This window comes from Lissotriton helveticus, chromosome 2_1, assembly GCF_964261635.1.
Source record: "Lissotriton helveticus chromosome 2_1, aLisHel1.1, whole genome shotgun sequence".
In the NCBI taxonomy this organism is placed as follows: Eukaryota; Metazoa; Chordata; class Amphibia; order Caudata; family Salamandridae; genus Lissotriton; species Lissotriton helveticus.
The window spans coordinates 529,704,786-529,729,354 of record NC_136059.1 but is presented as its reverse complement, the minus strand read 5'-3'; positions in this window follow the sequence as shown (position 1 = coordinate 529,729,354).

Sequence of the window (24,569 nt, the reverse complement as noted above, 5' to 3'; positions counted from 1 at the left end):
CACTGTACGGGGCTTGAGGTTGCTTTATGTAAAGCAAGGGGGATGCCTTCAAAAGCACCCCATGGTCTGGCAAAGATGGGCAGACTGCAAAGGAATGGTTTTGGTAACTGTCCGCTCTGCTGAATTTTCTTGACAAAGAAATTCGAAGATGCAATGCCACAGGTCAAGGAATGCTGTGCCTGACTAATGCCTTCTATGTTGCACAACATGTATACTGACATATGGTGTCAGATGGGAGGATATCACTGTGCAGGTTATGGTATTGTTTTTTTCCTTTGTCTGGGTTTATTTATGTCAACATCCTGTATGTGATTTGTGGCCCATGCGCCCCACTGTCTTCTCTAAAACCCAATAAAACCTGTTTTAAAAAAAACATTTGCGATGTTAATAACAGTCTAATTGCTAATTTTGTTAATACCTAAAAACTGTCTGTGATTTTGTCATGTTTTGAATAAACATGACCTGTGTGCGGATTTAAATCAATGTGATCTTGTGTTGTCATTGACTTGGTTGAGTTGGAGGGGGCGATATGCAAAGTGGGTGTCTTCCAGGCCTATCAGACTAGATATTCCCTGTGATACTTCATTTTTTAATTTTTTCATCTGAGCAGGAAGTCCTTTTAGAAATACAGATACAAAAACTGCATGAGACGTGAGGTGCTGGATTTTGAAAAGAGCGGTACAAAAGGGAGTGGTGATGGACGGAGCATCTGAACCAATCAAACACTCACACCCAGTCAATAGATCTGTATTTAATCCATCACCGTTCTTTAGCCCACTCTGCCACCCCAGTTCAGACATGGCCATATGAAAATCAGTCTGACCCTGTGCCTCATGGGAACAGTCCAGCACGAACTGCCAAGCCATGCCTTCCCTCGACCGGATTCAAGCTTCCTAGGACCGGTTTCTGGCATTACAGCCGTCTTCAGCTAGGCTTCTTTGAATCCAGTGGCAAAGTGAGCAAGGGACTCACGTCTAAGCATACCCTGCCAACTTTTGGTGAACAAAGCGGTACAAAAGGGGGGGGGGATTTTGAAAAGAAGCTTTAATGTTGCAAATTTATATTCTTGCATTATCCTTCAATTTTCTACATTGATAAATTCAAAATCCTAGACAGCTTAAGAATTTTCAGAGGAAATTACTACGCGAACCAATGATACAAAAATTGGAAGAGGCACTGGACAGAGCAAGGAAGGAACACAGAAAATATGCATTTGTGAAAATAGTTGTGAATTCACTGGCCAGTCTCCCAGCAGCATTTAAAAATGGCTCAGGGAAATATGTACGGGTAAGTGAGGGTGAAGTTGGAGACCTTACACGATCTGCCTGTCAGTGTGGCAGGAAAGATCCTGCCAATCCTGCGCTTAGTTCCTGCCAGTTTTGAATTCCATTAATGCAATGAGAAGGCACATCAAAGTCTAGAACAAATAATCTGATGGGAGATTTTGTATAAATTATTTTTTTAAAATCAGCACACATGTCGACTGCTTTATAGGTCATTATGTGCTTTGCAAAAAAAAGCACAAGTATTAAAAGATGTACTCATGCAGAAACATTCCTATTATAAAGATAATGTGACCATGCTGAACATGGCCGCTCGACTCATATCTGGAGTAAAAAGATTTAAACACATCACTCCAGCTCTCAACTTCCTCAACTGGCTTCCCATAGAAGGGAGGTGTATTTACAAGCTGGCCTGCATCACACACAAAACCCTTGACTCTCTGGCCCCCAACTACATGAACAACAAACTGGTAAGAGCAGGTGAATCCAGAACACCGAGAAGCTCCAACTCACTCCTTCTTATTCCCCCGAAATTGAAAAAGAGAACCACCCAACACCGATCGTTTTCTGGCAACGCTCCCAAGATGTGGAACGCTCTCCCTAGAGTCCTCAGATGCAACCCCTCCTTCTCCTGTTAACAAATACTTTCCTGACCAATGTCAACTAACCTAGACTTCAATATCTGAGTTGACTCCTCTCTCTCTTGACATTCAAGGATAGTTTGTGATTGGACTGGGTTAACCACCTTTTTTTTGTTCTCTCTCCCACCGATACACTGTTTACTTATTTTTCATGCTGTATTTTTTTTCTTTGGTTCGCTTCTGGGAAAAAAATCATTTGTATTCCTTTAAAGTCACATTTAATAGATCTTCCTATACTTCTTTAATATACCCCAATACATTGAAATTATGAAATCAACACAGTATTAACATGCCATTTAAAATTCCACCAGTCAATTCATTTACACTTCTTTAAAATTCAATGAGATCGGTTGTTTCAAGTAAATCTTTAAATCTTCAAGCTACCAATGCAATCATCATATTCCCTATAAATACAACCAATCTAGGGTTTGCATGTCAAAATGTATCCCTTCATTACTGATCTTAAACGGGTTTTATATCCAGTGGCACCAATGCTAATTCTGTGTAATACAGTATTGCATTTTAGAAGTAAATATTTTCTTAACATGAAGACTAAAATCTATGGACACTGGGTGCTGCAGCACTGCAAACATTGACACGTGGAGTGCAAACTTTCACCCAATTAACTGCTGCAGGCCCTGCCAGGCCTGTTTTCTGTTTACCTATAGGAACACAATGGTTCCTTGGGTATGTGTTAAAGATGATGAAAAGTGCCACTTGAAGAACAACTCAGTGGGAACTTAATCCATGAGTGTTGGACGTCACCTTTTTTACAGGGTTATCCCCAAACTTTTTGCTTCTTCCTCCTATTTTCTCCTGACCTGGTGCTGTTGGTTTTAGGACTCTGGGCACTTTACCACTGCTGATTAGTGCTAAAGTGCATATGCTCTCGGTCTAAATTGTGAACATGATTGCGTATCCATGATTGGCATATGTGATTTTATTATATGCCCCATGTAAAGTGTACTGAGTGTGCCAGGGCCTGTAAATCAAATGCCACTAGTGGGCCTGCAGTACTGGTTGTGCCACCTACATGAGTAACTCTGAAAAGGTAACTCAGGCCTGCCACTGCAGTGTCTGTGCACAGTTGTTAACTGCCATGTCGACTGGCAAGCGCACCCACTTGCCAGGCGTTAACCTTCCCTTTTCCTACATGTAAGGTACCCCCTGGTCAGGATGCAGTGTATCTGAAAGGTAGGACAAGTACTGGTGTGTGTGACATGTCCTGATAGCGAAATATTGCCAATTCCGTTTTTGCCCATTGAAAGGCTATCTTGCCCCATAGGATTGAATGCCAAATGCTTTGTAACATCTTACAAGTATAACTTACCATTGGGCCCCAATAGAGGAATAAAGTTTAGGCTTCCTGAACTCAGAATTTAGTAACACATATTTTAGGAAAGACGGTTTTTAAATTGTGTGTTTGAAAATCGCACTTTTAGAAAGTAGGCATTTTCTTGTTTAACGATTCTGTGTGCCTCTGCCTGTTTGTGTATTGACTGGTTTTGGAGTTACAGGGGCTATGGAGGAGCATTCTTTCAGACAACCACTGAGAGAGGGGGTGATGTGTGTCCTGCCTTTCCTAAGAATGAGTCAGGGCTGGGCTGAATGGACATGGGCTGCATTCAGAGTACTGGGCGGAGATTTCCTTGCACCTGAATAAGACCTGTATCCCTTGCACAATGCTGTCTCCACCCCCTGCGGCCATACTGCACCAGTGAAGGCAGAAAAGGTTTGGACTGGGCTCAGAGACCCTTGCACAAAGAGAACAAAGACATTTTGGGGAACAAGTACTAGACATAAAACCCCAGAACTTTAGATAATTTCTGGAATTCAAGAGGAACCTTTGCCAAGGAGAAGAGCTGGAGGAACTGAAGGAGAGGCACTGCCCCTTTCCTGTGTGCTGTCTGGGGTTGGCCTGCAGTAGCTGATTCTGCCAAGGAGAGGATAAGGACTTTGCTTTGTGCTGTGTCCCCTGCTTGAGGAAGATCTCCAAGAGCCTGTGTGTGCTGGTCTCCTGTTCTGAACTTGCTGGAAGTTCTGAGCTGCCAAAAGGTGCCTGTGACTGTGTTGGGCCTCTGGAGGTTGTTCCTGCTATTGGGAGGTGGAAAAGCAATGCAACAACAACAAAATTGACGCATCGCTCTTCTTGCGGCTGTTTCTATGACACAGCACCGCTGTGCGAGAAGAATCTCCACGCATCGCTGTGCCTCTGCCGAAACCGACGCAGCACCTGTCGCCGTTGCAAGAACCAATGCATTGAGGGGTCACGGCTGAAGAAACTGACGCAGCGCCCCTCGATGCTGCCACATCGTTCACTGACACATCCCGGATTTCCACGCATTGTACCTCTGTGTCAAGTTTTCCCCACGCATCACCCGTGAAGCAGAACCATCTCGGAATCGACAAATCACTCCCCCCTACAGACTGGATTCAACTCATCACTTTTCCTGCATGCAGCAGAACTGTTGCATCACCTCCCCATGGTCTCAGGAACTGACGCATCTCTTTGTTTTTCAGCGCGTCCCATCTCTGTGGCTATTTGGCCTCGTAAATTTTGTCGCAACTACAGGTACTTTAAAAGAAATCAGGTATTCATAGTTTTCTATGAGCCAAGTTGTTTGGAACCTTTTTAAGTCATATTCTTATTACATGTATGTTCGAGAAAGATACTTTATTTTTCTAAACTGTGTGTTTTCTGTACTAATACTTTACACCTTGCTTTTGGGATAAGTCTGTCTGCTTGTGCCAAGCTACGTAGGGGGGGGGGACCAAGAGTTATCTGAAGTGTATATCCCCCTTACCCTGACTAGAAGGAAGCATCCCTATTTGGACAAAGGTACCTACCTCTGCCAACTTGAGAGTCCTATTTCTAACAATGAGTATAAAACAACAGGCCATGCAATCAATCAAAAAGCCAATGAATGCAAAAATGTAGTATTCAATACAGTTTCATTAGTCATATAACTGCGCCAAAATGTGTTCAGTGCTCAACTGAACACACAGTCCACACATAAACAAAATGTAAATGAAAAGAGTTAATATACAGATCATGAAATTGCTCAAAGGGAATCATTTGTGAGTTCTAGGGAGTTTCAAGGCCTACATTTATTTTTCACCCCTCACATACCGGCCAGGCCACTCCATCAAAAAACAATATTTATATAAACTCTTCCTGGACTGAAGTAGAGTGGACATTCACCTGCTGACCCAACACGCAGGGGTAAATGGGGATCCTTGCCAAGGACTCATCTTGACAAGGGCTTCAGTTGATTTTACAGATTAAATACATCCCTTGTGGGAAGAGTTCCCATGCACAAATTATTGTAGTTGACATTTATTTAACTTGGAAGAATCCATATGGAATCCTTCAACAACAAAAAACAGGCACAGAGAGGGTATCTGTGGGAGATAAGAATCTCATATCTGTTGAAAAGAGCAGCTGTTAGTCACCAGAGCTTTTTAAGATTTCTAATCTGGCTATTGTGAATAGCATGTCATGCCTGCCAGCTCTTGGCAAGCAGAAACTACCCTGTGTTGTTTATATTTTTAGAGTTATGTATATATTGCTAGATAGAAAATATGAGAATAATGGTCATAACTTTTTTGCACACTCAGCTTTATATTATCCTTTATTTAAAGTTGGCTTAAAACTCTAAAGTTGGCTTATTCTCTTCTGAATGTAGCTTCTGGCAAATGAAGTGAATAAAAATGCAATGCACATAAACTTACCCACCACAGAGATCTTCCTACACAATCACGTGCGGCAGTGTTTGCAATTCACATGACATCTGTCCGCATGCTTGGTATATACAGCAGCATTACTTTGTATACTGACACTGATGCTGATGCCTGAGATTGTGGCATAGGTTAAATATTCATGTTTAGGGGGGGCTGTAAACAATGAGCAATAATCCTTTGCTACATGTCCCCTGGTTGTGTTGTTGCAGGCAGTTATGGGTTTAATATGCTTGCTAAAATCTACGAACTTCAGCTTCATACAGAAAAAAATCATGGGCCCTATGTAGGTCGCCAATTACCGGTCGGTAACGGCCGATTACGGCCGTTACCGACCGGTATTTGTGATTTGACATGTAGGTTGGCTTCATTTACAGAATCGGTATATTTACCGATTCGGTAAATTTACCGATTTTGTAAAATACCGAATCAGTTAATAATACATGTAGGTGGCTCTGAAAACAGTGCCACAGGCCATTACCGATTCGTTATTTACCATGTTATACTATTACATGGTAAATAACGAATTCCAGTGTACATGCACATCTTTGCATGTACACCTGTGCCATGTGGCACACAGACATACTCTAAGGGCATGTATGTGTGTCACATGGCACACAAGCCAGAAACAGGGGTACAACAGGGTGTCAAAGTGACACCCTGTCCCCCTTGTAAAATCGGTAATTTTACCGATTCAGTAATTACTGAATCGGTATTTGCTATTGAATCCTATGGGCTTCAAGGCCCATAGGAATCAATGGCAAATACTGATTCGGTAATTACCGAATCGGTAATTACCGAATCTTACCGAATCGGTATTTTTACCGATTTTTTTTCCTACATAGCAATTACCGATTAGTAAATACCGAATCGGTAAAATTCGGTATTTACCATTCGGTAATTTGCTATTACCTACATCTAGCCCCAAGTTTCCTGACTGTGCAAAACCTAATATTTCTGTATTTCTGTTTCACTACTATTATTTTTTATTCCAATTCTTTCATGAGTATATGAGGCCTCACGTGCTCTTTTATAACTCTGGAATTCATGAACGACCAACTGCATTCAAGTATTCTCCTAAACTCTAAAGTAAGTTAGTGGGATCGCTGGCATAAGGCAAATAAGGCCTCCCCAGAGAGTGTGATAAGGAGCCCAAGCCTCCAATATATGTGGCTTTGGGTTGAATAAAGGCCCCGTGAAGAGAAGGGGGCCTCCCTACACTGCAGGAGTTGCAGGGGCCTTTGGAGGAGGGATTCTCTTCTATTGAAAAAGAAACTGGAGGGATGGAACTTAGTAAACACTCCCAGAAGTACAATAGGCTAAGGAAACTATCTGCTTGATGGAGTGGACTAATACTAATATCATAATGCTGATTGTAGAGAACTGGAGGGAAAAAACATGCATTGACAAAGCCAATAATTCTTTCACTGGATGCCAACCTTTTAAAGGAGACCAAGAGATTAATGTATATATTACACTTGGGAGCTATACAGAGTTCTCTGCTTCTATTTTGTATAATTTATGCGGCACTCTATGCCTGAAAGGGCATTGTTTTGACTTATACTGGGTGCTCCCTTGTACCTGAATAAAACTAAACCTCTCTGAGGAGCTAGAAATGGTAGGGAAACACGTTTCAGGGGTTGCTTTTATTCATGAAAGTTTGGCTTGGATGGTGTTTTATCAATCCAAAGCTGTAATACTATGCCTGGAGTGGTAAAAGGCTTTGTCATTCTACAGCTCGACATGGATGGTAATCCTATGCTTAAATACTTTGCTGTAGAAATGGCAAAATACTTTGCCCCTTTCTATTTTGGCATGGATGGCAATGCGCTAATTCTATGCTTAAAAACTGTGATAGTGATGGAGCAAGGATTCGCACATAAAGCCACTTGCTTGTATTCATGAAACTCGAATAACGATTAACGAATTTACCAACATGTTTGTCTTATTAATTTTACACCTTTACATTGATATCGGGTGTCCGAGTGAAGCTTGCTGTAGGAGAGTGGGGTCTGCAATCCCATGGCCACCCCAGATTTTTGCTTTTTGCTTCACTGATTTACGACTTTCCCTGGCTGTGGGCCTGCTAATCAGACCCACAGCCTAGCTGTTCTCTCTCTAAATTACAACCATGTACCTTAGGTGCATTTTACCAATTGGTACTGGGCCACCTTATCAGTCCCTGTACAGCATACCTTAGGTATCCAGGGCATAGGTGTACCCAGGGCCTACAGGGGCTGAAGCATGTATTATGTCACCCCTGGCTGGCCACCCAAACAGACACAACTGGCTGCATGACAGCTTGGGCAAGGTGGTGTAAACACCCTTTGCTTTAGATATAGTATTCTTATATCTAACCCTAAAATGGACACATATATTCCTATCAGTCACTCCTATGGCAGGCCTTATCAATCCTGAAGGCAGAGTGCTTAGAATTATGTGAGATGGTGCTCTGGCATGAGCTGAGCCCGTTTGCAACTTGCGGAACAAAGTCCAAATAGCTGTTCCATGATAACGCTATACCATATACTCTTAAGTGCATTATAATCCTCGCGGTTAAATGCTAACTTTGGTATAGCATTATCAAAACATGTCGAGTAAGGTGTCATACGAATTGGAATACTAACCCCTCGCCAATTCTGGCGACGGGGTTAGCATTCCACCCTTCTAGAGGGACACGACATGTATGTAACTGTGAACCCCGGTTAAAGTCAGACACAGCCTCAGCTCCACAAAATGGATGCTGCCACCGAGACACAAGTCTGCCCTCCTGCTGCTGGGAGTCCTTCCAGCAACGGAGGCCTGGACAAAGGGTTTCCTGTCAGGGGCGGTGCTAGCACCATCCCAGACAGGATTTTGTGTATCCCAGGTAGGCAGGGCTGAAAGGAAGGTGACTGCAAGTGGCACCCCGGTGCTCACTGTGCATATGCCGGCTCAAACCAGTTCCTGGGGCACACCAGCCCCTGAGCTGGGGAGAGACCGGACAAAGGAGAGGGGTGTAACCACCCCCCTCCTGGTCCCACCCATAGGGCAGGACCTAGTCGCGTGCCAGCCCCTTTTCTTAGGATAAAGGTAGGAGCAGGCCCCCTTCCCAAATTAAATAATTCTGAATCTTGAACTACTTTCCACGAAATGAACTCTTGACTTCTTCTGAAGACTCTCCCTTGTGGCTAAGGAGTAAGCATGGGCGGATTTTGCGAATTGTCAATCCGCGAAATTGCGTATTTACGGATTCGCAATCCGCAAAATCCACGAACTCTCGCGAATTTGCGGATTTTTTATTTTTTTTTGTGTTCGCAAGGATTTCTGCCAGTTCGCGAGGATTTTGTACCAGTTCGCAAACGCGAACTTACTTTTCGGGTAGCAACGGTCGCGAACATGTTGTTTCTACATCTGGTTCATCACAGCACCCTCTGTTTCACCACTGCCACCCTCTGTTTCACCACTGCCATCCACTGGCTCACCCATGCCACCCTCTGGCTCACCCATGCCACCCTCTAGTTCATCACTGTAGATTATGGGTGGAAAAGCACACCTGCCCTGCCTCAACTGACATAAATGAATTAGGGGCTGATTAATGTGTTTCTGAATTTGAACTTCCTGGCTGGAACCTGCTTCCTTATCTGTAATTGCTTTTTCTGAGCCTGCTGTGAGGGTCAGAGCAGGGTCATAGAATAGTTGCAAGTAGGCAACTGAACTCTGAAGGGGCCCCTCAGGAAGCAATACAGGGAATGGTTACTAATGATAAGATTGAACTTTTGCACCTGCTGAGTGCTTTCAGTTTTGCAAAAATCCAAATATCCAGCAGCATCCACAAAACGTAATCCTTCCAGGCACTACAGGGAATGGTTACTAATGATAAGATTGAACTTTTGCACCTGCTGAGTGCTTCCAGGTCAAGATCCAAATCAAAGTGACCAGCACATGAAGAAAGCACTGAAAGGAGCCTGCTGGACAGGAACAGCAAGTTGGAGACTGAGGGGCACTTCCTTCCTCCCACCCCCCCCCCAAAATGGACTCCTTGCAAAAAAAAGTGCAGGCAAATGTCAACCTGAGGAGTTATTCTGATAAAAATCATAATTTTCAAGGTTTATGCTGCCTGCTGGTGGATTTCTTGTGCGAAATTGCAAATTTTGCAATCTTGCAATTGCGAGATTGTCGCTGCCCGCCGCATCTACGTTTTCGCAAGTGTTTACTCCCGCGAAATTGTATAGTATGCTAGTTGGCAAGTGCGACCAAGCAAAAAAATCCGCTTCGCACGGATTTACGAATTTTCGGTAAGTTCGCGAGAGTTCGCGGATTGCGAATTTACCGAAAATCCGCAAAATCCGCGAGCGGAACGGATTTTACGCCCATGCTTACTAAGGAGTAGCCACCCTGCACCAGCAGGCACCATCGAATCTCTTGCGGTTTGCTGCACGTCCATCCTCCGGATCAAGACTGCCCAGCTCGACGAGACCCGGATTCCCTGCCATCTCTGACCTCTACCTACATCATCTAGCCCAGCTGAGATTCGTGGGTGTGACGAGACCCGTGGGACCGGCCATCTTCAAGACCTGCACGACGCTTCACCAGCACGACCCCCGAGAGACCCTCGAGTAAGTGCACTGGGGTTTGAGAAGCCCTAACCCTAAGCAGCTCCAGCACCGAAGTCCAGCCTCCCAGCATCCACGAGATCTGAGTGGGGCCCTTCTGCTTCTTTGCTGCTTGCCACGTTGTCCGGTCACTTGCCCGTTGGCTAGTGACCCTCTTGACGACGTACCACGACGTTTTCACTGCTGGTCTAGGTCCCCTAGACTGGCCCTTGCTTCTTGTCCAACAAGAAGTGCCCTGGACCCTCCTGGTCAACTCCAGACGCCATCTTGACTCCACCGCGTGGGCTTGCCTTTGCCAATGTTTGTTGCTCAAATCCTGAGTCCAGCATCGCCGACAGCCTTGTGGGACAGCTCGCACCTCCAGCCTGGACGCCGACAACGCCTCCTGGCCCGTGTGACTGCAGAGTCCAGCGTCGCCCACTCACCTGGTCGAGGTGACTTCATCCGGTGCCATCCTGGTGCCCACATAATCACTGGCTAGTGATTAAGAACTAAGTCCCCTCTGCTTTCAGGTCGTCTCCTTCACTGATCCAGCCGTGGATCACACCGAACTTCTTCACTGGTCGCCTGCCAGCAACTTCTTCTTTCAGGCTCCATAGACTTCAACGAGGATTCCCGACGTCTTTTGAACCCTATGCAGCCGCGGCCCCTGGGCTAGGTAACTTGAGTATTTCGGTACTCCAGCACAGGTTCACTATCCAAGTGTCCACATCCTTTGTCGTTTTTAGTCTACCTAGTCGGATTCGTCCGGAAACAGTAACTTTAGAAACACTAGCATCCATAGACTTCTTCCCGCATCCCGCGTGAGAGTGCACACTCTGCACCCGATCTCCCTAGGCCTCCTGCTCATAATCTTAAGGTTCAGTAGTGTAGTCCTAGCGATCCTGAAGCCTCTGGATCTTGTTACTTACCTGCTAGTATTTCGCATTCCACTTTTTGTGTATATGGTTTTTCGTGCCCCTCGGGCATTTGTGTAAATTGTGCAACTTGAAGTATTTTCGTAAGAGTTTTGTATTGTGCTTAGCTCCCTGACTCATAAAGAGTTCAGGGTAGACTTGTTATAAATAAATATCCTTTATTTTCATAACAACGTGTGTGGTGTCCTTTCACTTGGTGTTCAAGGGGTATATTTGATGGTAAAACAGCTGGCTTAACACGCCCTCTAGAGTTTAGCCTGAAGACTGCTCGTGTCCATGCTACTAGGTTAGCTGGTCTGAAAGGTTGACTTACAACCAATCATCAATAAGGGTTGTTTGGTATGATACAAAGTGATCACTAGAATAGTGAGCACTATATATCAGGCCAACTTCTCACATTGGTGTGCAGCGGTTGGGATTTGAGCTTGCTGTTGTTTTACCTCGCACGTATCCTAAGAATATCAATTGAAAGATCACATAAGTACCCAGGTACATATAACTTAACTTAGAATACTCTGAGTTCTACTGAATCAGCTGTTGTAGTGCAACAGGGCTTAGCACACCCTGACTACAACTCTTAGCAAGGGATCAGTAGGTAAACCCATAGTATAGGTAGGTGCATCACTTACACCACACTAGAAGCATGTCTACCCATGGAGAGTCTTCAGAGACTCCCCTTGTGGTTGTTGACCCTCCACAGGTCACTTCCAGATATGCAGGCCTTAGCTTCCAGGAGATGAGACAACTGTGTACCTCCAGGAAACTAAAACAGGGTTCTAACCCTACCACTCCTTTTCTGTTAGGTCTCTTAGAGATATATGATGCTAGAAAAGCTTCTCAGACAGATGGGAGCATGCACCCCTTAGAAGGTACTCTTGGTGACCCAGACTCCAACCTCCCTGAAACAGAAGATGTAGAAGAGGAGGAGGAGGAGGAAGAGGAAGTCTCTGGGGATGAGGCAGACAATGGTCCTGAGCTAGTCAGACTTACTAGGGCCAACTTAGACCTACATAGGGAAGGATCTGGGGGACCCCCAGTACTGACCCTAAGCAGGCCTAACTTTAGAGTTAGAAGAGATAGGTCTCATTCTAGGGACTCCAATAGATCTGTGCACTCTCATGCCTCTGCTCAGAGGAGAATGATCTCTCCCCAGAGGAGACTGACTTCCCCTCAGAGAAGAGAACATGAAGCAAGGATGAAACAGGCTAATCTGAGGATTCAGAGGGAAGAACTTGCCCGTGCCAAGGAGAAGCTTGCCTTTGCTAGAGAGCAACAGTTAAGTGGGGTGGTCCCCACTGGTGGCAGCAATATCCCTAAGGATAAAGACAGGAGTTTTGATACTAGACACCTGAGTAAAATAGTGCCCCCCTTTAAAAAAGGGGATGACATCCACAAATGGATGACTGCTTTGGAGAGGGCCTGCACTGTCCAGTGCATCCCCCATAGTCAGTGGGCAGCTATTTTGTGGCTCTCCTTTGAAGGTAAAGGTAGAGATAAGCTCCTCACTACTAGAGCTGAGGATGCTAACAATTACCAAGTCTTGAAAAATACACTGATTGATGGGATTGGCTTAACCACTGAACAGTACAGGTTGCTGTTCAGAGACACCCAGAAAACTCAGTCTCAAGATTGGGCCCGACTTTGTAGATTGTGCCACTAAGGCTTTTGAAGGCTGGTTACTGGGAAGTAAAGTTACTGATTACACAGGATTGTATAATCTAATTATGAGAGAACAAATCTTAAGTAATTGTCAAAATCAGTTGTTGCATCAGCACCTTATTGACTCAGATCTGACCTCTCCCCAAGAATTGGGAAAGAAGGCAGACAGATGGGTCAGGACAAGGGTCAAGCAGCAGAACCAGAACCAGGGTGGTGGCCAGAAGAAAGCAGATCCCAAGGGTAATGAGAACAAGCAAAATGACCAGAAGTCTTCAACAGGGCCCCAACAATCTAAAGAGGGTGGGTCCCAGAATTCCCAGAATTCCCAAAAGAAGAAGAATGGTCAGAAGAAACCATGGTGCCAATACTGCAAAAGTAATACTCATTGGTTTAGTGAGTGCACCAAGAAAGGCCCAACTCCTACCACTACTGCCCCTAAGGCACCTGCACCCCCTAGTACAGTTAGTAGTGGTAGTAATCCTCCTAAGGCTATAGTGGGGTTAACCCTGGGAACTGAGGCGGGCTCTGACTTAGTCAGAACACCTACTCAGGCTGTTCTTGTTTGTACTGGGGACATGGATATGACCCCTACAATAAGTCCCAGTACTCTGGGCAAGTACAGGCAGACACCTTTGATTAATGGAAAAATGGCTCAGGCCTACAGGGACACTTGTGCCAGTGTCACCATGGTGACACCTAACTTTTTGGACCCTGACCAGGTAATACTGGGAGCAGACTACCTGGTGACCAATGCTAGCAATGCCACTACCTCCCATAGTATGGCACTTGTTAACTTATCCTGGGGAGGGGTAGATGGCCTCAAAAGGGTTGTTGTTAGTTCAGACCTCCCTGTGGACTGTCTTTTGGGCAATGATTTGGAATCCTCCTTATGGTCAGATGTGGAGTATAGGACTCATGTGGAAATGTTAGGTTTGTCAGCACATGTCCTTGCTGTGACTAGGTCACAGGCCAGGAAATGCCCAGCTGAACTAGTGCTGGATCCTGGAACAATGGACCAGACACTACCCAAGAGAAAGAGCAGTAGGGGCAAGATTGACTCTTCCCCCCTGCCTCAGGTGATGGATCAGCTCTCTCAGGAGACTGACCCCAAGACCCCAGAAGGAACTGTCCTAGAAGAGCTTGAGCCTGAACAGGTTGAGTTTCTTGGGACAGGGGGCCCTTCCAGGGCAGACTTGAGGCAGGCACAGTTAGACTGTTCCTCTCTTGAACCCCTCAGACAGCAGGCTGCTGCTGAGGCTGCAGGGAATGCCACAGGTGCCCATAAAGTGTACGGGGACGATGGACTCCTTTACTCTGAGGCAAGAGACCCCAAGCCTGGTGCTACCAGGAGGCTGGTCATCCCCTTGTCTCTGAGAGGTTACCTTCTCACCTTGGGCCATGAAATTCCCCTTGCAGGTCACTTAGGCCAGAATAAGACTTGGGACAGGCTTGCCCCACACTTTCACTGGCCCTATATGTCTGAGGACACTAAGAACTTTTGTCGTTCATGTATCACCTGCCAAGCCAGTGGCAAATCAGGTGGCACAACAAAGGCCCCCCTTATACCACTACCTGTGGTGGGGGTTCCCTTTGAAAGAGTGGGGATTGACATTGTTGGACCAATGGACCCCCCAACAGCATCTGGGCACAGATTTATACTGGTGGTAGTGGATCATGCCACCAGGTATCCAGAAGCTATTCCCCTTAGAACCACAACAGCGCTTGTTGTGGCAAAGGCCCTGGTTGGAGTTTTCTCCAGAGTGGGGTTCCCTAAGGAGGTGAACTCTGACAGAGGTGCAAACTTCATGTCAGGATACTTGACTGCTATGTGGAAGGAATGTGGTGTCAATTACAAATTCACCACACCCTATCACCCACAATGCAATGGGCTTGTTGAAAGATTCAACAAGACCCTCAAAGGGATGATAAAAGGGTTACCAGAAAAGCTTAGGTGAAGATGGGACATCCTTTTACCCTGCCTTCTGTTTGCTTACAGAGAGGTCCCACAGAAGGGGGTTGGTTACAGCCCTTTTGAGCTTTTGTTTTGGGCATCCTGTAAGAGGACCCCTATGTCTTGTGAAGGAAGGATGGGAGTTACCTCTCAAAAAGCCTAAACTTGACATAGTGGACTATGTACTTGGTCTCCGCTCCAGGATGGCAGAGTACATGGATAAGGCATCTAAAAAACCTGGAGGCCAGCCAAGAACTTCAAAAAGCTTGGCATGACCAAAAGGCTGTCCTAACTGTTTACCATGCAGGACAGAAGGTGTGGGTGTTGGAGCCAGTGGCCCCAGCAGCTCTCCAAGACAAATGGTCTGGACCCCACATCATCATTGAACAAAAGGGAGAAGTCACCTATTTGGTGGACATGGGAACTCCCAGGAACCCTCACAGAGTACTTCATGTGAATAGGCTCAAAGCATTTGTTGACAGGGAGGACATGGCCTTGCTCATGGCCACAGATGAGGGACAGGAGGAAGAGAGTGACCCTCTCCCAGACCTGCTCACTCAGAACCCTGATGATGGATCAGTGGATGGTGTAGTCTTTTCTGACAGCCTCTCTGAGCATCAGCAACAGGATTGTAGGCAAGTCCTTCAATCCTACAGACAAATGTTTTCTCAGACAAACTGGTGCACACATGAGGTGGACACTGGAGACAGTCTGCCTATAAAGAGTAAAATCTACAGGCAACCTGACCACGTCAGGGACTGCATAAAAACTGAAGGGATCACTGAAATAATATCGACTACCAAAATATCGACTACCCAAAATATCGAGGAAAAAATATCTACAACCAAAATATCGAGTTTGTATGTACAAACAGGTAAGTACAAAAATATCGAGTACAAAATATCGTTTACAAAAATATAGTTGTAAAAAATATCGACTTTAATAAAAACAATGTTTAATTACATTAATATAAAAAATTAATTACTAAAATATAATTAACAATACTTAAATTAACTTTTAATAATTAAATAATTAATGAAAGTAAAAAAATAATATTTTTTAATCATATTTCTTAAAACATATATATATATATAGTAACAAAATTGTATTAAATAATAGCCAATATTATTAACGTACAAATACAAGAGAGTAAAAATTACTATTCCCACTGCAAAGAGTGCAACAGTGGATATATGACGTTACAACGCAACTTTTACAATGCACTACCATTACAACGTAAGTATTGGTAAGTATATATTAATTTTTTTTAATTTAAATTATTTAAAAATATTTAAATATAATTTAATTTAATTTCATTTCATTAAATTAAAATAATGTAAATTTAATTTTACTTTATTTTTACCCCAAAACTGACCCTGAACCCTAAAAAAACCCTTTACCCAAAAACCCAAAACTGACCCTGAACCCTAAAAATACCCCTTTACCCAAAAACTAAAAACTGACCCTGAACCCTAAAAATACCCCTTTACCCAAAAATTAAAAACTGACCCTGAACCCTAAAAATACCCCTTTACCCAAAAACCCAAAACTGACCCTGAACCCTAAAAATACCCCTTTTCCCAAAAACTAAAAACTGACCCTGAACCCTAAAAATACCCCTTTACCCAAAAACTAAAAACTGACCCTGAACCCTAAAAATACCCCTTTACCCAAAAACTAAAAACTGACCCTGAACCCTAAAAATACCCCTTTACCCAAAAACTGAAAACTGACCCTGAACCCTAAAAATACCCCTTTACCCAAAAACTAAAAACTGACCCTGAACCCTAAAAATACCCCTTTACCCAAAAACTAAAAACTGACCCTGAACCCTAAAAATACCCCTTTACCCAAAAACTAAAAACTGACCCTGAACCCTAAAAATACCCCTTTAATTTAACATAATTAGCAATTAATCAATTAAATTAAAATAATTACCAATTACATTTTAATTAATTAACAAATATTATTTAATTACCAATTAATTAAATATTACTACCAATTAATACATTTACATATTTAATAAATAATAATTAAATTACTTCCCACCCTATTCCCCTATAAACCCACAACCCGCTACAGGAAATACATTATTTTAATTTACATAATTAGCAATTAATAAATTAAATTAAATTAATTACCAATTAAATTTTAAATAATTAACATATATTATTTAATTACCAATTAACATATATTATTTAATTACCAATACCATATATTATTTAATTACCAATTAATTAATTTATTATTTAATTACCAATTAATTAATTATTACTACCAATTAATAAATTTACATATTTAATTAATTATACTTAAATTACTTCCCACCCTATTCCCCTATAAACCCACAACCCGCTACAGAATAAAATTACACAATAATTTTAAAAAAATCATTAATTAAAAATAATTATAACATAAAATGACACTTTTCACACATATTATAACATAAAAACACTATAAATAATTACATATTATATAAAAAATGATATTTTTTACTTTCGATATTATTTACAGTCGATATTACTTCACTTACCTTAAAAACGATATTTTGGCTGTCGATATTCTGACCTGTCGATATTTTCTCCAAACGATATTTAAAACTCGATATTCTGTCCAAACGATATTTTGGAGTCGATATTATGTCTGTGTACCAAACTGAAGTACAAAAGATGTTGGAATTGGGAGTCATTGAACCCTCAGAGAGCCCTTGGGCTAGTCCTGTAGTTCTAGTGCCTAAACCTCACACCCAGGATGGTAAGAGAGAGATGAGGGTTTGCGTAGACTACAGGGGTCTCAATGCTGTCACTAAGACAGATGCCCATCCAAAACCAAGAGCAGATGAACTCATTGACAGATTGGCTTCTGCCAAGTTCTTGAGTACATTTGACCTGACAGCTGGTTATTGGCAAATCAGGTTAGCTGAGGATGCCAAGGCCAAGACAGCATTTTCTACCCCAGGAGGTCATTACCAATTTGTGGTGATGTCCTTTGGTTTGAAAAATGCCCCTGCCACTTTTCAAAGGTTGGTGAACCAAGTTCTCACTGGGTTGGATGACTTTTGTGCAGCATATCTAGATGATATTGCTGTCTTTAGCTCCACCTGGGAGGATCACCTGATCCACTTGAGGAAAGTTTTAGAGGCCCTGCAAAAGGCAGGCCTCACTATCAAGGCTACTAAGTGCCAGATAGGGCAGAGTCAAGTTGTATACTTGGGCCACCTTGTAGGTGGAGGCCAAGTTCAACCTCTGGAGAGCAAGATACAGGCCATAAAGGACTGGGCTCCTCCAACCACCCAGACACAGGTCAGAGCTTTCTTGGGCCTGTCTGGTTATTACAGGAAATTTGTCAGAAATTATGGAACCATTGTGACTCCACTTAATGACCTGACAAGTAAGAAAATGCCAAAGAAAGTTCAGTGGACAGTTAGCTGTCAGAAGGCATTCGATGACCTAAAGCAGGCCATGTGCACTGCACCTATTCTCAAGAGTCCAGACTACTCCAAACCTTTCATTGTCCAAACAGATGCTTCCGAGTTGGGTGTGGGAGCTGTTCTATCTCAGCTGAATATTGATGGTCATGACCAGCCCATTGCTTTTATAAGTAGAAGGCTGACCCCTAGAGAGAAACGTTGGTCAGCTATTGAGAGGGAGGCCTTTGCTGTGGTTTGGGCCCTGAAGAAGTTGAGGCCATACTTGTTTGGTACTCACTTCAAAGTTCAGACCGACCATAAGCCCCTCATGTCTAAATCAAATGAAGGGTGAAAACCCCAAACTTCTTAGGTGGTCCATTTCCCTACAGGGGATGGACTTTACAGTGGAGCACCGCCCAGGAACTGACCATGGTAATGCAGATGGTCTCTCCAGGTACTTCCACTTAGAGCAAGAAGACTCACCTGGTCAAGGTTAGTTTAATGTCCCTAAGTTTTGGGGGGGGGGGGGTTATGTAGGAGAGTGGGGTCTGCAATCCCATGGCCACCCCAGATTTTTGCTTTTTTCTTCACTGGTTTACGACTTTCCCTGGCTGTGGGCCTGCTAATCAGACCCACAGCCTAGCTGTTCTCTCTCTAAATTACAACCATGTACCTTAGGCATTTTACCAATTGGTACTGGGCCACCTTATCAGTCCCTGTACAGCATACCTTAGGTATCCAGGGCATAGGTGTACCCAGGGCCTACCAGGGGCTGAAGCATGTATTATGCCACCCCTGGCTGGCCACCCAAACAGACACAACTGGCTGCACAACAGCTGGGGCAAGGTGATGTAAACACCCTTTGCTTTAGATATAGTATTCCTATATCTAACCCTAAAATGGACACATATATTCCTATCAGTCACTCCTATGGCAGGCCTTATCAATCCTGAAGGCAGAGTGCTTGGAATTGTGTGAGATGGTGCTCTGGCATGAGCTGAGCCCGTTTGCAGCTTGCGGAACAAAGTCCAAATAGCTGTTCCATGATAACGCTATACCATATACTCTTAAGTGCATTATAATCCTCGCGGTTAAATGCTAACTTTGGTATAGCATTATCAAAACATGTCGAGTAAGGTGTCATACGAATTGGAATACTAACCCCTCGCCAATTCTGGCGACGGGGTTAGCATTCCACCCTTCTAGAGGGACACGACATGTATGTAACTGTGAACCCCGGTTAAAGTCAGACACAGCCTCAGCTCCACAAAATGGGTGCTGCCACCGAGACACAAGTCTGCCCTCCTGCTGCTGGGAGTCCTTCCAGCAACGGAGGCCTGGACAAAGGGTTTCCTGTCAGGGGCGGTGCTAGCACCATCCCAGACAGGATTTTGTGTATCCCAGGTAGGCAGGGCTGAAAGGAAGGTGACTGCAAGTGGCACCCCGGTGCTCACTGTGCATAATCTGGCTCAAACCAGTTCCTGGGGCACACCAGCTCCTGAGCTGGGGAGAGACCGGACAAAGGAGAGGGGTGTAACCACCCCCCTCCTGGTCCCACCCATAGGGCAGGACCTAGTCGCGTGCCAGCCCCTTTTCTTAGGATAAAGGTAGGAGCAGGCCCCCTTCCCAAATTAGATAATTCTGAATCTTGAACTACTTTCCACGAAAGGAACTCTTGATTTCTTCTGAAGACTCTCCCTTGTGGCTAAGGAGTAGTCACCCTGCACCAGCAGGCACCATCGAAGCTCTTGCGGTTTGCTGCACGTCCATCCTCCGGATCAAGACTGCCCAGCTTGACGAGACCCGGATTCCCTGCCATCTCTGACCTCTACCTACATCATCCAGCCCAGCTGAGATTCGTGGGTGTGACGAGACCCGTGGGACCGGCCATCTTCAAGACCTGCACGACGCTTCACCAGCACGACCCCCGAGAGACCCTCGAGTAAGTGCACTGGGGTTTGAGAAGCCCTAACCCTAAGCAGCTCCAGCACCGAAGTCCAGCCTCCCAGCATCCACGAGATCTGCGTGGGGCCCTTCTGCTTCTTTGCTGCTTGCCACGTTGTGCGGTCACTTGCCCGTTGGCTAGTGACCCTCTTGACGACGTACCACGACGTTTTCACCGCTGGTCTAGGTCCCCTAGACTGGCCCTTGCTTCTTGTCCAACAAGAAGTGCCCTGGACCCTCCTGGTCCACTCCAGACGCCATCTTGACTCCACCGCGTGGGCTTGCCTTTGCCAAGGTTTGTTGCTCAAATCCTGAATCCACATTCTGTCCATCATTGTTGTGTTTGCAGTTACCGCTCTAAGTGTACTGGGGATGCTCAGACGTGAGTCCCAGACACTCCACACCACTGGAATCAAGCTAGCCGGGCTGATGAGAGGTGTTACCTCGAAACCGGGCCGGTCCTCGGATGCTTGTTTCCGTTCTGGGAAGGACATGGCTTTTGTAGTTCGGACTGGACTGTTCCCATGGGGCAACAGGGTCAGCGCTGATTTGCATATCGCCATTGTCTAACCCAGGGTGGTGTGGAGTGGAAAAACGATGGATTTGGGCCCAGATCTTTTGACTGGGGTGAATGTGTGACATTGATCCACATTCTGTCCATCATTGTTGTGTTTGCAAATCCTGAGTCCAGCATCGCCGACAGCCGACAGCCTTGTGGGACAGCTCGCACCTCCAGCCTGGACGCCGACAACGCCTCCTGGCCCGTGTGACTGCAGAGTCCAGCGTCGCCCACTCACCTGGTCGAGGTGACTTCATCCGGTGCCATCCTGGTGCCCACATAATACATAATCACTGACTAGTGATTAAGAACTAAGTCCCCTCTGCTTTCAGGTCGTCTCCTTCACTGATCCAGCCGTGGATCACACCGAACTTCTTCACTGGTCACCTGCCAGCAACTTCTTCTTTCAGGCTCCATAGACTTCAACGAGGATTCACGACGTCTTTTGAACCCTATGCAGCCGCGGCCCCTGGGCTAGGTAACTTGAGTATTTTGGTACTCCAGCACAGGTTCACTATCCAAGTGTCCAGATCCTTTGTCGTTTTTAGTCTACCTAGTCGGATTCGTCCAGAAACAGTAACTTTAGAAACACTAGCATCCATAGACTTCTTCCCGCATCCCGCGTGAGAGTGCACACTCTGCACCCGATCTCCCTAGGCCTCCTGCTCGTAATCTTAAGGTTCAGTAGTGTAGTCCTAGCGATCCTGAAGCCTCTGGATCTTGTTACTTACCTGCTAGTATTTCGCATTCCACTTTTTGTGTATATGGTTTTTCGTGCCCCTCGGGCATTTGTGTAAATTGTGCAACTTGCAGTATTTTCGTAAGAGTTTTGTATTGTGCTTAGCTCCCTGACTCATAAAGAGTTCAGGGTAGACTTGTTATAAATAAATATCCTTTATTTTCATAACAACTTGTGTGGTGTCCTTTCACTTGGTGTTCAAGGGGTATATGTGATAGTAAAACAGCTGGCTTAACACGCCCTCTAGAGTTTAGCCTGAAGACTGCTCGTGTCCATGCTACTAGGATAGCTGGTCTGAAAGGTTGACTTACAACCAATCATCAATAAGGGTTGTTTGGTATGATACAAAGTGATCACTAGAATAGTGAGCACTATATATCAGGCCAACTTCTCACACTTGCTTATGTGTTTTCTAATCCTAATACGCTTGCAAATAAAATGGCTGCTGCTACGCGGGAATTTCTACTGCGCATGCGTCGGTCATACCCATGTGACATGACGTACTCGCAGCTTTGGAGGGAATCTGTCGCATCTGCGCACTAGAGCTAAGATGGCTGCTTTGTGTTCTCACATGCGAGAAGCTTGCACTGCTGCTTTTGCTAAGCTGTTCGTTCTGCTTTAGCCTAATGCTATAGTTTATTATAAAGTAATGGGAATAGTGTAGAGATTCATGGTAAACAGTGTATTCATTTTATTCTGTGTTCTAAAATCGTTTCCTTTACTTTTCATGTATCGTAATCTTTGGGCCTGGGAGGTGCTATTTACTCCATTTTGAAAATCCCTTCTGCGCATGACAGTCCACAGCGAGAAGATGAACTCCGTGTTATTAAACCCAAGCCAGATGGTAGCCTCAGCCAAGATGTGCCTGGGAACTCACGTCTGACCCCACTAAGAAGAAGTCAAAAGACTACAATGTATTTGTCAATAGACTGCTCATTATTATATGAAATGAAGACATCATGAGAACCTGAAAATGATGGGCAGGAACGTAAAACTTAATATTCAATGCTGAAGTATCAAATATTTAGGTGGTGTGTCGACCTCTCCTCCTCTCTTGTCCAATCAAAATTGAGGATCCTTACACTTGCAACATTGGGGGATGGTACACTGACCTGGAAAATAGTATAACTAGTGTAGGCTTAGCTAGAGAAATTGTCCGACTTGTCCGAATAGCTGACCTGTCACTGACCCAACGCACTCAATAGCTGATCGAGAACAGAGGTGCTGCGGAACACTCTGTCAGAAGACTCGCTGACCCAATCGGGGTTCTGGGACCTTAAGTGCTTGGCGAAGCACTTTGCTGGGGAAATCGATAACCCAATGGGGGTTCTGACTGATAGCTGCAGACAGGGAGTAGCACAGGCGTTGCAACTGAACTGCGGGTGCTGGTCTCAACTTTCGGTGGTCCGGTTCTGATCCAAATCTGGTTTTCCTGTCCTATCTCTGACCTGCACTTGCTGGCCTACTGGCGTTTGCAACTTTCGGGGTTTCTGTCCTTAACTGACCCCTGGCCAGGGTTGGTCTTCACACCGTGCTAGGTAAATATAAATCTCTGTGGGAAACAAATAGTATATTTGCGTCCTTTTCTTACCCTCCCTGAATCTTACTAAAGTCATAATTGCATATGTTCCTTTTCTTCCCCCCTCCTATGGGATAAGTAATAAAATCGTGATTCGGGCTATTTTTAGCATGACCCATTTTTCTCCTATCCTTTAGAATTGAAGATAAAGGACTGTTCATGAAAATATAAATGTTCCTTTTCTTTACCCTCCCTTAGAAAAACTAAAGTGGTTATTCTGAATTATTAGTGTGTTCCATTTTCTTACCTTCCCTATAGCTACATGGTTACTTAATTTTCGTCATTACAAATTGAGTTCCTTTTTTCCTTACCCACCCGTTGAAAGCGATTAAACTGTGATTTCTAGCATGTCCCTTATTTACCCCGTCCTTTAGAAAACACCATTTCGAGTCTAATTTCTGTGAGTTCATTTCAGTATGTTACTTGTTCTTACCTTCCCTTTAGACTTCTAAATGGTTGGCATAATATATCTTTTGCATAGTTACATGCTTTTCATGATTCTGATTATCGATAGCTTTCTTGCTGTAAACCTTTGGCTTACGACTTTGGATGAGAATTAGATAAAGGTTTTCAAAACTTCTCGAGTCTGTGGTTATTATATGAGTGCATATTATTGTATTGCTACCATACCCAATTTATGCTAACTCCCTGATCCCACAGGTCCACGGTTGCCAGTGACTAGGAGTGTAAGTCAAGGGTATAGGACCTAGTAAATATCAATATCTGATAGTCAGTGCCCAGGTTACCTGTTCTAAATAATTGGGATTAAAATTGTATATGGGCCTAGGAGAAAATCTTGGTAAAATTATAGACAGGTGACCTGCGCGCTCTATCAGTATATTTTCTGGTAGCAGAGGAAAGGTTAGGGATTAGTTAAAGATAGGTAGGTAGGAAAATTGCTGCTGATTGTGAAAATTAAAATTGCTGCCAGATAAGTATTGATTGATCAAATGTAAAATGTTTTTAAATGTTCTGAAATATTACTGATGTGATGTTATATTGATTTATGTATTAACCAAACTCGTTTGTGACTGTTATATGTTTGTCTGAAATCCCCGGGGGCAGAATAGCGGGTGGTAAAGGGAAGCCATATCGCAGTGAGGTCACTTACTCGCAGGAAGTTAGTGCATGGTTGGGCAGAACTGGAATCACTATTTAGGGTTTTCTGTATGAATGTATGAATAAATGATAGCAAAGAGTTCGCTGGCAAAACTTCTATTGTGATATCACCTAGTAAAGGTACGCAAAGAACCTTACAGGCGTAAGGTGGGTAACCTGATCACTCCTACGTGCTAAAAAAGCAAGTATATCTGAAGGTATTTAAATGTTCAAAGTTTTATTCACTTTGTAGCATGATGCAAATAATTCTTCAATCCAAAAAAGTACTCGTTTTGATGAAATAAACTTGAAGACAATATTACATAATGGTTCCAAATGCACAATTTTTTTTTTCATTGCGTCATGATTGTTGTGAAACAACGTTAATCAATGTCCCCAATGCATTTCGAGCTGTGTGGCTCTTCATCAGGGGGTCAATATGTATCGAAAAGGTGTA